The following is a 14,481-nucleotide window of genomic DNA, read 5'->3' as shown; positions in this document are numbered from 1 at the left end:
AGATAACAAATACTTTCAAAATTGTTTTATGACATGCGGCAGAGAGAGTATATTATATAATAAAATATCTTATATACAGTGCCTTGATAATCATAACTAATATTTTAATTGATTTTTTAAATTCAGAATTAAACATTATATAATACCTTATTTTTAAAATAAAACAAGATTTTTGAAGAATACCTCGATATTATGGATAGTAACTTAGTTTTAAGGAAACAGAGGTACTCTTTCCAATCCTTATAACAGAGCACTTTTTTTTAAGGAATTTTTTTAATATAAGACATATGTAGGGTCCTTTACTTATATCTAAAAATTTATTTTTATGATTCATTATATATTTTTCCTCTTTGCCTTCCTATTTTTAATTGGATAAAATTGAATTTTATTTTAAAATATATTTAATAAGTTAAATATCATTTATTGATTCTAATAAAAGAATTTAAAATACAGGTGAAATATCATCCACCGTTATTTAGGTACTGGCATGAAGGGCGGGCAGGCGCGTCAAGTGATTCCCAATCAGTAGCAACGCGCAACAACTCCACAAGTGCTCGTCATCCAAAGTAGGATGAAATAAAGGAGCACGTGTCACTCTTTTGTGCGAGGGATGGAAATGGAAAATGAAAGTTCAAAAGCGACTTCCATTTTCTATTTTTTTTAAGGTTTCCCGATCAGGTTTATCGGGGACTGTGCCTCTCCCGTTCTGGTATGAAACCTTCTCGGAAGAATAACAAAAAGATCATAAAAGTAGCAATTAATTTAAATTGAATTTTAATTATTAAATTTTAAAAATTTATAACTTAATATTTTAATTTTTTAATTATTTTATAATTAATTTATAATTTATGTTTTAAATTTTAACGTAGTTGAAAAATTATAAAATTATTTTTTATTAAAATTTAAAGTATAAATTATAAATTTATTACAACTGAATTATAAAATTAAATAAATTTTTAAAATTTAATATTTAAAATATAATTTGAATTAATGAATATTTTTAAAATTTTTCTATCATCCACCCACCCTTTTTTCGCTGGCTTGATTCTGACATGGGGCTTCGAAAACCGAAATATTCGACTTTTGATTATCAGAGCATTTCATGCCACTGCAGCACGGTCATGAGTTGCGACTTGAATGAATGCTTGAACGGGTAATTTAAAATTCATGTATATATTCATATAACTTGAATATTTCTCCTTTGAAAAGGATGCGATTAATTCATTATTGTTTGACAAAAAACCTAATTCATGGCATTTTTTATGCATATGCCTTTGAAAAATTATTTTAAGCCACTTGTATATTTAAATTTTTAAGTAAAGTACTATGTAAAGAACTTTGTATGATTATATCTAAACTTGAAATAAGAGAAGGGGGTTTTAGAATATATGCATTAAAATCATCTTTTGGCAATCTAAATGTAAATAATTTTTAAACGACGTCTGCTAAAGAGAGTTATTTTGATTCAAAACACGTAACTTTATTCATTAAAAAATATAAAGTGTTTTTTGAGTTTTTTAAAGTATAATATTTGCTCTCTTTTTTAGAAGTGCCCATATTAAATAGATCACTTTATATTAATTTTAAGATAAAATACTATCATATTAAATAGAAATAAATATAAAAATATAGAGTTAATTTAAAAATAAGTAACTATTTTATTAAGAGTGAGATTTAGTTACAAATGTCTTATATTTTTTGACAAAAAAAGTATTTAATAATTAGCTAGCAAATGAGGAGATGGAAGTTGAATTGTAAAAAATAAGCGGGAGATCTGTGTTATGCAACTTTATTTAAACTTTGAAAAGGAAGTTTGTCCTTAATTTTTGTAGTATTAAGGAGTATTTTTACTTTTCAACAATTCGCTCAAGAGTGTTTGTTATTTTAAATTTATATGTGATATAATTTTATCCTTCAATATTTAAAAATAATGCACTAAGTGTCCTATTTATTAAAAAAATTAATTTTTATTGTTGGTTAATTAAAAAATTACAAAAATAATCTAAAATATTACAGAATCCCTGCAATAATAATCTGTCAAAATCATAGTTTAGCTTTTTATAAGGGTAAAAAATAACAATCATATTCTTTTGTTTACTATGTACCATGGATGACTTAATTTGTGTTAATTTTTTATAGAATACTTATGTAATTTTATAAGCCATTTTTTATAATTTTTAAATCTTTTTTATAATTTTTTTGATTAACTGATGGTTAAAATTAATTTTTTAAATGGTTTATCTGCAATGCACCTTTTTAAAATGTTGAAAAGCAAAATGTTATAAGAGTAAAAATGTCTTTTAATCTTTTATAATTTTATATAGTTATTTGAGATTATGTCAAATTCGATCATTGTCGAAATAATTAGAAGTGACTTTTTTAAAAGCGTTTTCTATGTTTGCATAGACTCAAACGTAAAACGGTACTTAAACTGTCATGGTCCATTTTAGTAGAGCAAATATTTATTGATAATTATTGACTTTTGTTATGCTAGGCGATTAGCAGGCTCCTCTTGTTCCTCTTTATTCCTTCTTTTATGTGACTACATTTGAGGCCGGCCACGTGCATGCTTGCATGATACACGTGGCCCCGATGGTACCCTTTCTCCCGCTCCTTATTATTATTGGAACCACTAGCATATAAAAATCTCTGAATATACACGATAATATTATTCACAACATGCATTAAAAAAAAAAGAAAAGAAAAAAAGAGTGTGAACTCCCAGATTCTATCCATGCCTCATCTCAGTTGTGCCTGTCCACGCCACTTGTAATCATAATACATGCATTTTTAATTATAATAGTGTTTGTTGCAATTAACGTATACTGCTACAAAATAAGTTTACAGGAGTGCTTTTTTTTTACTTTAGGGAGCGCTTTTGAAGCGCTCTCATATCGAGCGCTCCGAAATGTATAGGAGCGCTTAAAAAAAGCGCTCCTATATATACGCTATACGGGAGCGCTTTTCGAAAAGCGCTCCTGTAAGGGAGCTACATACGGGAGCGCTCTTTACAAGAGAGCTCCCGTATGCAACCATACCGGAGCGCTTTTATAAAGAGCGCTCCCGTATGAACCATATAGGAGCGCTCTCTGGAAGAGCGCTCCTGTATGTTACTTTACAGGAGCGCTTTTCAAATGAGCGCTCCCGTATATTACTTTAATTTTTTTTAAATCAGATTTTTTGAAATTTCTCCTTTTACGTCTCTTTAATAATGACAAATCATAATATCAAAAACTAATTTAAAAATAATATTAACATAAAAATTTATATACAAGAAAAGAATTTGAAACTGATACAAAAATTTTAATTTCCTAACTAACCTAGTTTAATTTCTAACAAGCCTAACAAATGAAACTATTGTTATTTTTCTAACATTGAAATCTAACTTTCTATCATAAACAGCCAATAATATATTCTAACAACTCTTCAACTAAATCTTCTATTTGCTCCATAGTAAAATACGAACATCTTACTCCAACAAAATACTACACAAGATATGAAAGCAATATATAAGGAATTAACATTATATCAACTTAATTTTAAAGTTTTTGACTTACATTTTCAGGAATGATCAACTCTTGTTATGTGATTACTTCTCTCATAAACTTCATAACATAGTATCCACACTCCCAACCTTGTAATTGTGTAGGTACCTATAAAATAATAAAAGATGTCATTATCAAAATATGGTGAAAATAAATTCTAACTTAATTTAAAATACTTCAGCGATGAAGTTATATATATGAATCATTTCATCAAGACGGTCAACATCATATGTCCCATTATCACGATCAAATGTTGAGTAGCTCGCACTATCCCTCCAATCATTTGCATCATTCCTTGTCTCCCCATGCATGGTTCAACAAGTATAAGTTGGATCAATCCCATTACAGATTAAATGATCTTTCAATTTTATTAGCTTTACTCTTTTTCCATAGCAACATTTCAAACAAGGACATATGACTCCAAGGGGGTCTTGATCACAACAAAATGCAAATTCAATGAATTCATCCACACCATCCCAATATTCTCTAGATAGTTGATTAGCCGACATCTACTTATGATCCATATCACTAATATGATTATCAAAATTCAATAAACAAAAGACTTAGATTTCTATAAAAAAAATTCAACAACATCTTCCTTAAAAGAAGAACCTCCCAAATGATCAAACAATCAAATTCCACAACACAATACATTTAAACTCAAAAAATTAATTCATCCAAATAAAAATTTAGTAGCATAATGCATCTAAATTCTGTCAATCAATTGTAATTTAATTAATAACAATAATCTCCCTTAAAAGTATATTTCATAAATAAAATAAAAATGTTCAAGTAGTTTCCTCAACTTTAATCTAATTATCAACTACAAATACTCCATAATTGTAATATAAATAACTCCAATTCATATATTATCTATAATATTGATTATTAAAAAAATATATATGAAATTTATTCTCAAATATATATAAATATATCAATATATTACATTATAAATTAATTATTAAAAAATACCTTCACAGTGTAGTCTTCACGGCAGAAAACGGAAGTCTTCACGGCAGTAGCGGAGGTCTTTGCAGCGTTGCTTCCTCGGCTGTACAACAATGACACACGGCTACAACGGAGGTCTTCATGGTGTCGCTTCCTCCGGTGTACAGCAGCCGCACAAATCTGGAACAGCAATGTAGATCTAGAATAGTGATGCATGAGATGGCGGTGACGGCGACGGCAGCGCAAAAACAGAGACAGATGGCGCGACATGACACAGAAATGAACAAACAGTGATGAACACTAATCTGGAACAACGAACAGCAGCAGACGATGATTTGGAACAGCAAACAGTGGCAAACGACGATCTGGAATAGCGAACAGCGGCGGACGACGATCTGGAACAGTGAACAGCGATGGAAGATAGACTGATACAGCGATGATCTAGAACTCGTTGGGAACGCACAACCTCAGCAAATGAGAGAGGTTTGAAAGAAACTCATAAATAGGGAAAAGAAAACTGACGGGAGGCAGAGATATAAAAGACCACCTCTTCCAGAGCGCTCATTTCATGAGCGCTCCGGAAGAGGTGGTCTTCCGGAGCGCTCTTCAAAGAGCGCTCCGGAAGATCTCTCTTTCGGAGCGCTCTTTGACGAGCGCTCCGGAAGAATAACTCTTTCGGAGCGCTTATTAAAAGAGCGCTCCGAAAGATGAGCTCTTTCGGAGCGCTCATTCCAAGAGCGCTCCGAAAGATGAGCTCTTTCGGAGCACTCTTTGAAGAGCGCTCCGGAAGATAGTCTTCCGGAGCGCTTAACTACGAGCGCTCCCGAAGGTCTTTTTAAATTTCTTATAATATTTTATTTATATTAATTAGGAGCATTATCTTATTGAAAAGCCCTGACATACAGGAGCGCTTTTCTAAAAAAGCGCTCCGGTAAATTCCGCATTTACATTTTAGAGCGCTTTTTAAAGAAGCGCTCCTAAATACCCGCTCCTAAAGATATATTCTGTAGTAGTGGTAGATATATACACAGGCCTAATAATAAAAGCACATATTTACATTTTTCTTGACACAACATGGCGCGAATTAAAAGTTCATCGGATACTGAATCTTTAGACTAATTAAAAAAAAAAGCTATACTGATCATATTCCATGGAATAAAATTTCCTCATCTTTTTAACAAGGAAAAAAATGTATTAGGTTCTGCAAATCAAATTTATTTATAAATAAATTTGATACAATTTAAAAACAACATTCAAATCTCTTAGGACTTGATTGCAATTAAAGTGTAAAGATAATAATACCTCTATTAATATTACTACAAAAATAACCTTTTTTGATACTTAAAATTTGACAGTTAAATAATTAAACATCATATAAATGAAGGCGGAAGTTGAAGAAATATTTATTTAATGGTTATGTATAAAACTGTCAAATATTAGATAAATATATTGATGATTAAAAATCATAACTGATGAATTTAAAAAAAAATTATAATATTTTTTTTAAAAAATATTTGATGGGTTAAATTTGACAACCGTTGGATAAATGTTCTGTTTTAAAAATATATTTGATGGTTTTTTTATCTAACGGTCAAACTATCCTCTCTCATTCGAAGCTCATCCCTTTAATCCCTCGATAGCACTTTCCTTTACCCTCACCGATCTCGAGCCCTCCCCTCTTCTTCACTCCGTCACTGTCACACCACCGCCCTCGTACCGTTTCTCTCTTGTCGTTGCATCACTGCCATAATGTTTCGAACAAGCTCGGTGTTTCCAAAATGTATGAGGATGATAAGATTAGGGTTCGAGCTCTCGCAAATCACTCTGGGTCCTTCTCTCGACCACCTGTCAGGGCTCTATATGCTACCACAATACCCTTAAACTCGCTCCCTCACTTCAAAATCACACCACTCGGTACCCATGAAGGAGGACATGAAGAGAAAGAGCAAGATGCTGGAGGTAAGGTGAAACAATCGCTGCCCAAGAAGCCTCCTTATTTGCGGCCATTGGAGACCTCTCAATGTCGTTGGATTTTGAAGCTATAGTGTATCCTCCTTGCTGTCGAGAAGGTGGGTTCGTTTCTTGTTCTGTTTTAGTATTCTGAATTAACTTTCCCTAAATTCATATTTAGGTGGATTAAGTTTTGTTGGGTTTGATTATAGAGTATTGAGGTTTCTAGATATGCCTTTCAAGAAGGTGGATTGCTGCATCCTAGGTTTGTTTCTTGTTCTGTTTTGATTATTTTTCCATTGCTCATATTCATTCTTCTGCTTCACAGTTTTCTGTGTTCTTCTTTTCTCTCTCAAATTCCGATCACAGTATTCATATTTCTCTGTGCAACATCGTTGAATTAAGTCACTGGAGAGGGAAAAATAAAAGGTAAAATCTTCATTGTAGAGATTACACAAATTAGATGTTATTGATAATCTTTAAGGTTTATAACTAAATTTCACTTTGTATATGTCTTTTTACTTTTGCAAGACTTGTTTCTGGTTTGCTATTCATGTATTGGTCTAGATTCCTTGCAAATGTTCCTTCTACTCTTGTTTTCATTCAAAGCTTCATGCGTCTTTCAACAATTTTTTTTTTTAAAAAGGGTAAGAATGCAACATTTAAATTATGCATGTTATGCCAGAAGTGCATTCTAATTATGTCGTCCTTTTTACATATATATTGTATTTATTCTTTCACTTTTTTGCTGCTTACTTCTACCATGTATAACGGGTCACTTTAATTTACTCTCATAATTTACTCCCTCTTTCTCCCCCCCCCCCACCCTTTTTGGGTGATTGAGCATATCCTAATTTGAATCTGTTCCTGTACAATATTTTTTGCTGTGGGTTGATTATAAAATTCATATGAATAATATGGACATGATGTTGGTTTACGTGGATGACAGATATTGGCATACTTGTGAGAATAATGAAAACAGAGTGGATGATTGGATTAGCACGAATTTCGCTGCAGTAAATCATAAAGTTGGATTAGTGTGAATTCTGGTTTGGGCTCATCTTTGTGTATCTTAACTCCGTAAGTCATAAAGTTTACTTATACTAGCTAGAGAAAATCATAAGATAAAATCCATAGGTTTCATTTTGATTATTGGAGGTGGTAACTAATAGTGTCACTGCAAATGAAAACAAGACATATCAAACTTCACTTGGAGAGACCAATGAGGCAATTTGTGATTTTGCCTGCACAGCAAAACCACTTGGTATGTGAATTATAAGAAATTTAATGGGGAGAGGTTTGCTTCTTCATGCATTCAGTTGACTTCTCTTATATTGAACCTTTTCAGTAGTTGGTACGTGTAAATAGTCACCATTAAATTCTTAATGTTAGAGTTGTTCAGTTTTAGCGTTGAATTTAATTTTTCAATTTGCAACCTATTCCCCTACCATTGGATGAGGACTTCAACCAGGCCTAAAAGCTAAAAGAAAGAAATGTGAAGAGGATCAGGCCTTGTTTTGTGATGTATACTTTACATGTTTGATAGCATTGAACTAGTTTTGTAAATTGTCCTCTGTTACCTAAATTTGGAGCACTATTATAACTTTACCCGTTATATATTATTTACCTCATTTTTCTTGTTCATTGGTTATGTTAGATATTTATATGGCAATTTTTTATTGTTATAACAGGATTATCTTCTGATTTAATTTTATATTTCAGGTTAAGTGAGATTCAGTGGGATGCATGTGTTCTATTCTGTGCTGGGTGCACCACTACTCAGTTGAATGCAAAGTGAGAGTATTCAACTACTTTGGCATTGAACCATCATGTATGTTATTTTAATTATTCTACTTCTTATTTTATTTCCATTAGACCTACATTAATTTTGTGGAGAAATTTGTGATTCAATAATGCATCATGGCAGTAAACTTTACAAATATATTTTACATTTGTGCAAAATGAGATTAAAATATGTAAATAACTTTACATATCTCATTTCATTTTTCTTGTTCATTGGTTACATGGGATATTTACACAGCATTTTTGTTTATTGCTATGTCAGGCTTATTTTTCACATATGCTAACAGTACGGCATAAAGAGAGACTGAGAAAGTAGCTTGAACGATGGAGCTTGATCAATAACTTGAAGATCTTTTTAGTGCTTTCATGTATTGTTAAGAACTTTTTGTTGATATAGTTTATAGGATAATATTTTTGTATAGTGAGTGTTTAAGTGATTGATCTCTCGTCAATCCTATGATGTTTATTTATAATATATTGGACGTTTAAATTTTAGTAATAAAATATTTTTTACATTGTTCCCTTGCTATTATTTATCTATTAGTGTGTATTGAAATGAATAATAAAAACAAAATTGGTAAAGATAATTAAAATTAATTGAAATAATTGTAAAAAAGCCTTGCTAATATTTGACAGTAAATAACTGTTAAATAAGCAGGGACATATTTAACGATTATTTGAATAACCGTCAAATAAGTAGGGGCATATTTGGTGATAATCATCATATATGTGAGGATATACTTGATGGTCATTTGAATAACTGTCAAATAAGTAGGGAAATATTCATGATTAAATAACTGTCAAATAAAGGGTTCCTCTATAAATGATGGGTTCATATATGATGATTAATAACCATCATTTATAAATTAAAATAAGTGTCAAATATGCTCACTTTTGTAGTAGTGTAAAAATATGTTACATTAATCAAGTTCATAATTATTTCATAAAAAATTTACAATTATCATTCTGACTTTATATATCGAATGGTTATATTTATTATGCATTACTAATAATATTTAATACTAATTATTTATAACTATTTATTCAGTAATTTATAATTATGATTTTAACTTTTTATAATGTAATTTCACATACCCAATAAGTAAAGATAATATTGTCTTTAATTTGTACATTAATTTTAAATTATGTTTCAAATCCTAAGAGAACTCTGTGGTTTTAAATTTTATAAAATTTATTTATAAATAAGCCTATTTTATAAGAACTATACGTAATGTTTTATTAATGAAATTAACGATATTGCTGCTAAACTCGTATTCTTTACATGCCAAGAACCATAACTAGCCACCGCGTGAACAGTGTCAAACTCTGAGCACACACTTCTCCGGCATGTGGTTATCAAATTATATCGATGGTCGTGAAATCCAATATCCCAGCGGCAGACTGCTTTAATTTCGACACGGAGCTTAGAATTTAGGAGGGTTCCAAAGCAGCTTCTGTTGAGAAAAATTAATATTATCATGCCACTTGTCGTATTTCAAATTTAAATTGCTCATGAGATTTTTCTGGGGGAATGTTAATGATGGATATATCACAAAATAAATGTCACAGAACTTTTGCTTTCTCATACAACTTTTAGTAAATACATGGCATGTTATTGGAAAAGAAAAATAGTGTCCGCTGGCATTAGTAATTTTTTCAAGTATTGCCTATATATTCCTCTAATTTTATTTACAGAATAACAAGAATATATATTTTAATCTTGTTTACAGAACACTTTAATGATATTGTTAATATTTATCGTTAGAAATGTTATTAAATAATGTTATAGTATTTCATGCTTAAAGTATATATATTTAATAAAAATAAGGTTAAAAATTTATTAAATTTTTAAACAGAGTAATGATGTTTTTTTTTAATGAAAATACTAAAAGTAAATTATAAATACAAATAGACGGAGTATTATTTTTAATTGTTATATTTTATTGAGTAAAGTACACACAGAGTCCGTGTTTTTTTTTTGAAAAAAAAGTAAGAACACGATGTCAATATAGAGTGTTTATCTTCAGAAATAGTAATGGATGTGCTGCCTTGTCTAGCACGAGTATACACTAACGAATCTTGTATTGCTGTCAAATGAAGCGATGTACCTTCTAATCTCTCCTATGTGAGCATTATAGATTTAAGAATTATTTACTAATTTATGAGAATTAAGAAAAGTGGTTAAATTAATCACGTGACATTTTTGTGTAAAAAATATCCGTCACTTTCTATAAAATACTCTCTTTTTAATGGAAGTATTAAATGTGAGAGATAAATATTAAATAGAGTGGAAAATTTGTCAAACTAATTAATCAAAGTAATTTACAGAAAATAACCAGGACCCAGGAAGTAATAAACTAAGATGAGGTGTTTGTCCCAAAAGAAAGGGGGAAAAGGAGATTGAGAATTATTCTAAAGCTTCACATCACACACGGACTGTGAGTACTCGCGAGTCCTATGGAATGATTGAAATACTCTTGTGATTCTAGAGTCCTTTAATGTAAATAATTTTTTTTTTGAATGGCAGGCTACAGAAAGACCATGCTAATTAACTCGTTGAGTCATGTCAGCGTACAAAAGGTCCCTACAACCTAGGGGCGTAGTGTTAAAAATAAATACATTAAAATTATCGATAGAGACTTGGTGGGACCACTAGTCAGCGTAAATGTTTGCTTCTCTAAAAATGTGATCAAAAGTGACAGTCCAATCTCACATAATAAGATCTCTGATATCATTGATAGTGGTAGAGAGAGAGTGATTGGTAGATAACTCATTACGGATTAATGATAGAGCTTCAATTAAGTCAGAGTAGACATTGATTTTGTTAAACTTTTCAGCCCAGTAGATAGTAAGTCCTTCCAGGATGCCCATAAGTTCAGCAACTGTATTTCGGTGGTATCCAAGATATTTGGAGAAGCCTTTAATCTAGTTGCCTTGATCGTTTTGTATGAGACCGCCTAATGTAAACATATTTTGTATTCAATTACCAGATCCCACTTTACTATTCCTCCTCCTTTGCCCATAATTCCTGCTGCTCCTTAATCTGTCACGTTTTCCCTTATTTGGAGTCTGTTGACAATTATTTCTCCATCATGGTAGTGAAATTCAATCCCTTATATTTTAATCTTGCCAAAGACATAAGTAAAAATACTTTCATTTATTTCTATACCATACAAAAATATTTTTCATTCTTTTTAAATATATTATATCGAATGGGCTTATCATTGCGAAAAATTTAGACATCCACGCAAAATTGAACTGTGTTCATAGTAAGCCCAAACTTATGCCTATAACAAGCCCGGTTAAATTGAGACGATGACTTACCTGGCTGGCCCAGCTTTATAAACACTGGCATTTTTTTTTTAATAGAAGGCCACAAAAAAATTGTGCAAATAAACATATTAAATCATATCAGCATACAAAAAGTTACTACAACTAGAAGGTGGACTATCAAAAATCTAAACAATTGAGTTGTCGGGAAAGGCTTGATAGGTCATTCAATCTGCGCATTTGTTAGCCTCTTTGAAAATGTGATCAAAAGTGACTGACCAATCATGCGTACGAAGTTCTTTAATTTTGTTAATAGTTGCAACAAGCGGATGAGTAATAGAAAACTCATTGCATATGAGCATAATTGCTTCAGTAAAATTCAAGTAGACATTAACTCTATTAAACTTCTCAGCCCAGCAAATACTGAATCCTTCAAGAATGCCCATAAGTTCAGTTGCCGTGCTGGGATGGTAACCAAAAAAGTTAGAGAAGCCTTTAATCCAATTGCTGTGATTATCTTGAATGGGACCACCATAAGAAGCAGCCCCTTAATTGTTAACAGAGCTATCTATATCAAGTTTTACATAATCTTTTTCAGGGGGAATCATTTGGTCTTTGTTCTATCACATTGTTGAGTCAAAAAATTGATTCTAAATTAGAGGTATTGATCATTGAGAATATCTTGTATGCTGGTGAAGGTAATGTCTCTCTCATGGATATCATCTTCAAAGTAAATGATTTTACATCTCTCTTTCCTAATATTCCAATACATGTAAGCGAAGAGCTTTTGTCAAGGGATATTATGTGATCTTGCATTACCTACTTCTCTTTTTGCATTCTAAAGAATCCACTCCTGTAAAGATAGAGAAAAGAAAGTGTTTAGTTTAGTTTGTTTAACTAATTTTAACCAAACTTCTTTAGATCTTTTGCAATCTCTTAAGATATAAGTGGTGGAATCCAAAGAATTACAACCAAAAGGGCAAGTTTTGAGAGAAGCCATTAAAACATGATATTTTAGGTTGAAGTCAATCCCAAGCTGCTTTCTAGAGAAAGGATTTAATTTTCTTATAAGTAAGCCATTTTCAAATTTTAGACCAAATTTCAGAGCTAATGGTGTCACGGTGATTTTTTATGGCCTTGTGAGCAATTTTGATAGAGAAGTTGCCATCATTTGAACGTCTCCAGCATATAACATCATTGTCTATATTAGAGCTCGGAGGCTGCACAATAATGATAAGTTTGATGACTTTTAAATAAAGATATCTGCACAATTGGCCTACTTTTTAGGAACCATTATTATTCTAAAAATTAGAGACTCTAGCATGTAGGATGGAGTTCGCATTAGATGAATCATATTTGATAAAGGGATCTGGGAGGGGACACCATTTATCATACTAGAAAGAAACTTGATCCCCTCTTCCTACCTTCCATCCCACGTGAGTAGTGAACCAATCCCAGACTTTACACATATTGGACTATGTAAGAGCTAGAGTTGGTTTTGCAAACCATGAAAATTGTAGGATTACTGCACTTGTATTTATCACGCAGGACACGAACCTAAAGACAATTGGACTTCTTTATAATTCTCTAGCAAAGTTTCATAATATAAGCCCTATTCATCCTAAGATCTAATTGACTAGTGGGATAAACTAACAAACCTTGATATTCTACTGAATGTATTTGGTCGCAAATGGTGGGGGGGGGGGGGAACAAACAAACATGTCTCTAAGTAGTACGTTCAAAATATCAAATTCAATGACAGAAATGCAAGGTTCCAAAAACAGAAAAAACAGAAAGAGAAAAAGAATGAAAGAAAGAATTCACAGTTTCACACAACAGTTAGTCGGGGAGCAATAATAGAGTAGAGGAATAAGTTGTCATTTTAATTACATGATTGGTCATCGGTGATTGATTTATACATGCTCCCTCCTTTTGTCTTATCTATAAAGCATAGACAAAACAAATGTTTTTTGTCATAATTATAAAACATATCATTAATTTTTTATTATAAATTTCTCTTTCAACTCTCATTAAATGTTAGAGATAAATATATATATATATATGTATATAATAGAGATATATTAAAAAATTTATCAACTTAATTTTTTATAAAAAATTAGCAAATCTTAAACTTTTTTATTAATTATAACGAAGTATGTTGAAACCATCGAAACAATTATATACCAAAATTATTTGAGAGGAACAAACAACTTTACATAAAAGATGCTTCGGACGCTGTCAGGAAGGAATAGAAAAAAGATTTGATTAAAGGTCATATAAAAATTGAAAACGGCTGTTGAAAGTAAAGTTAATTTACTGAGGGAGTTCTTCGAGATAAATTTTTAAAAGCAAAAGACAAACTCTGGTCTGGTGGACAAGAGAAAAATACCACTAGACAAAAAGCAAGTAAAGATAATGGGTTGTTTAAAATTATTTTTATTTTATTATTTTAAGAATTGATGTTTTATAAAATATGTTATGAAAATAAAAAATAATAAAAATAAATATTTTTTTCATTCTTTTTTATTCTGAATAATAATAGAATACCTAAAAGTTATTTTTATTTTTCTGTTCTCTAGAACAATATTTTATTTTTTTATTCTCTAAAACACTTTATAAAAATATATTATCAAACAAATTTTTTTATTTTCTTATTTTGGAGAATAAAAAATTATTTTTAGAACAGGTTTTCAAACAGGCCCAACATTTTTGATCGGACAAGTTTTAATTTTTCAACTGGGCACTTGTTTGGATGATCTCTTTTATCAATTTTACAAGTTAAAATCATAGTTTTATAAAAATATATTCAAATACATCTATTACATGTCAAAATTAATTATGTACTTTAAATCATACTTTTCTAAGAAATTCAAATACAATGATACATGTCAAAAATCAATTTTAAACAAAAAAATCATGTTTTTCTTTAAAATATTAAAACATTTCTCTCTTTATATATATGTGT

At 30.6% G+C, this 14,481-nt stretch overlaps 1 long non-coding RNA gene across 2 annotated transcripts; it reads left to right on the top strand.

Moving 5' to 3' along the window:
• Positions 1-6,104: 6,104 nt before the first annotated feature.
• Positions 6,105-8,766, top strand: LOC129294192 (uncharacterized). Of its 2 annotated transcripts, XR_008589313.1 has the most exons (4): positions 6,105-6,562; positions 6,656-6,872; positions 7,393-8,274; positions 8,509-8,766. It is a non-coding gene; the product is annotated as an uncharacterized LOC129294192 (long non-coding RNA). The 2 variants fall into 2 exon arrangements; XR_008589312.1 differs by having other exon boundaries at positions 6,105-6,872.
• The last annotated feature ends 5,715 nt before the right edge of the window (positions 8,767-14,481 follow it).

This window comes from Prosopis cineraria, unplaced genomic scaffold (assembly GCF_029017545.1).
Source record: "Prosopis cineraria cultivar Desert tree isolate PC_DT_omini unplaced genomic scaffold, ASM2901754v1 PC15, whole genome shotgun sequence".
Lineage (NCBI taxonomy): Eukaryota > Viridiplantae > Streptophyta > Magnoliopsida > Fabales > Fabaceae > Prosopis > Prosopis cineraria.
The sequence above is the reverse complement of the archived record's forward strand: the minus strand, read 5'-3'. Positions and strand labels throughout refer to the sequence as shown.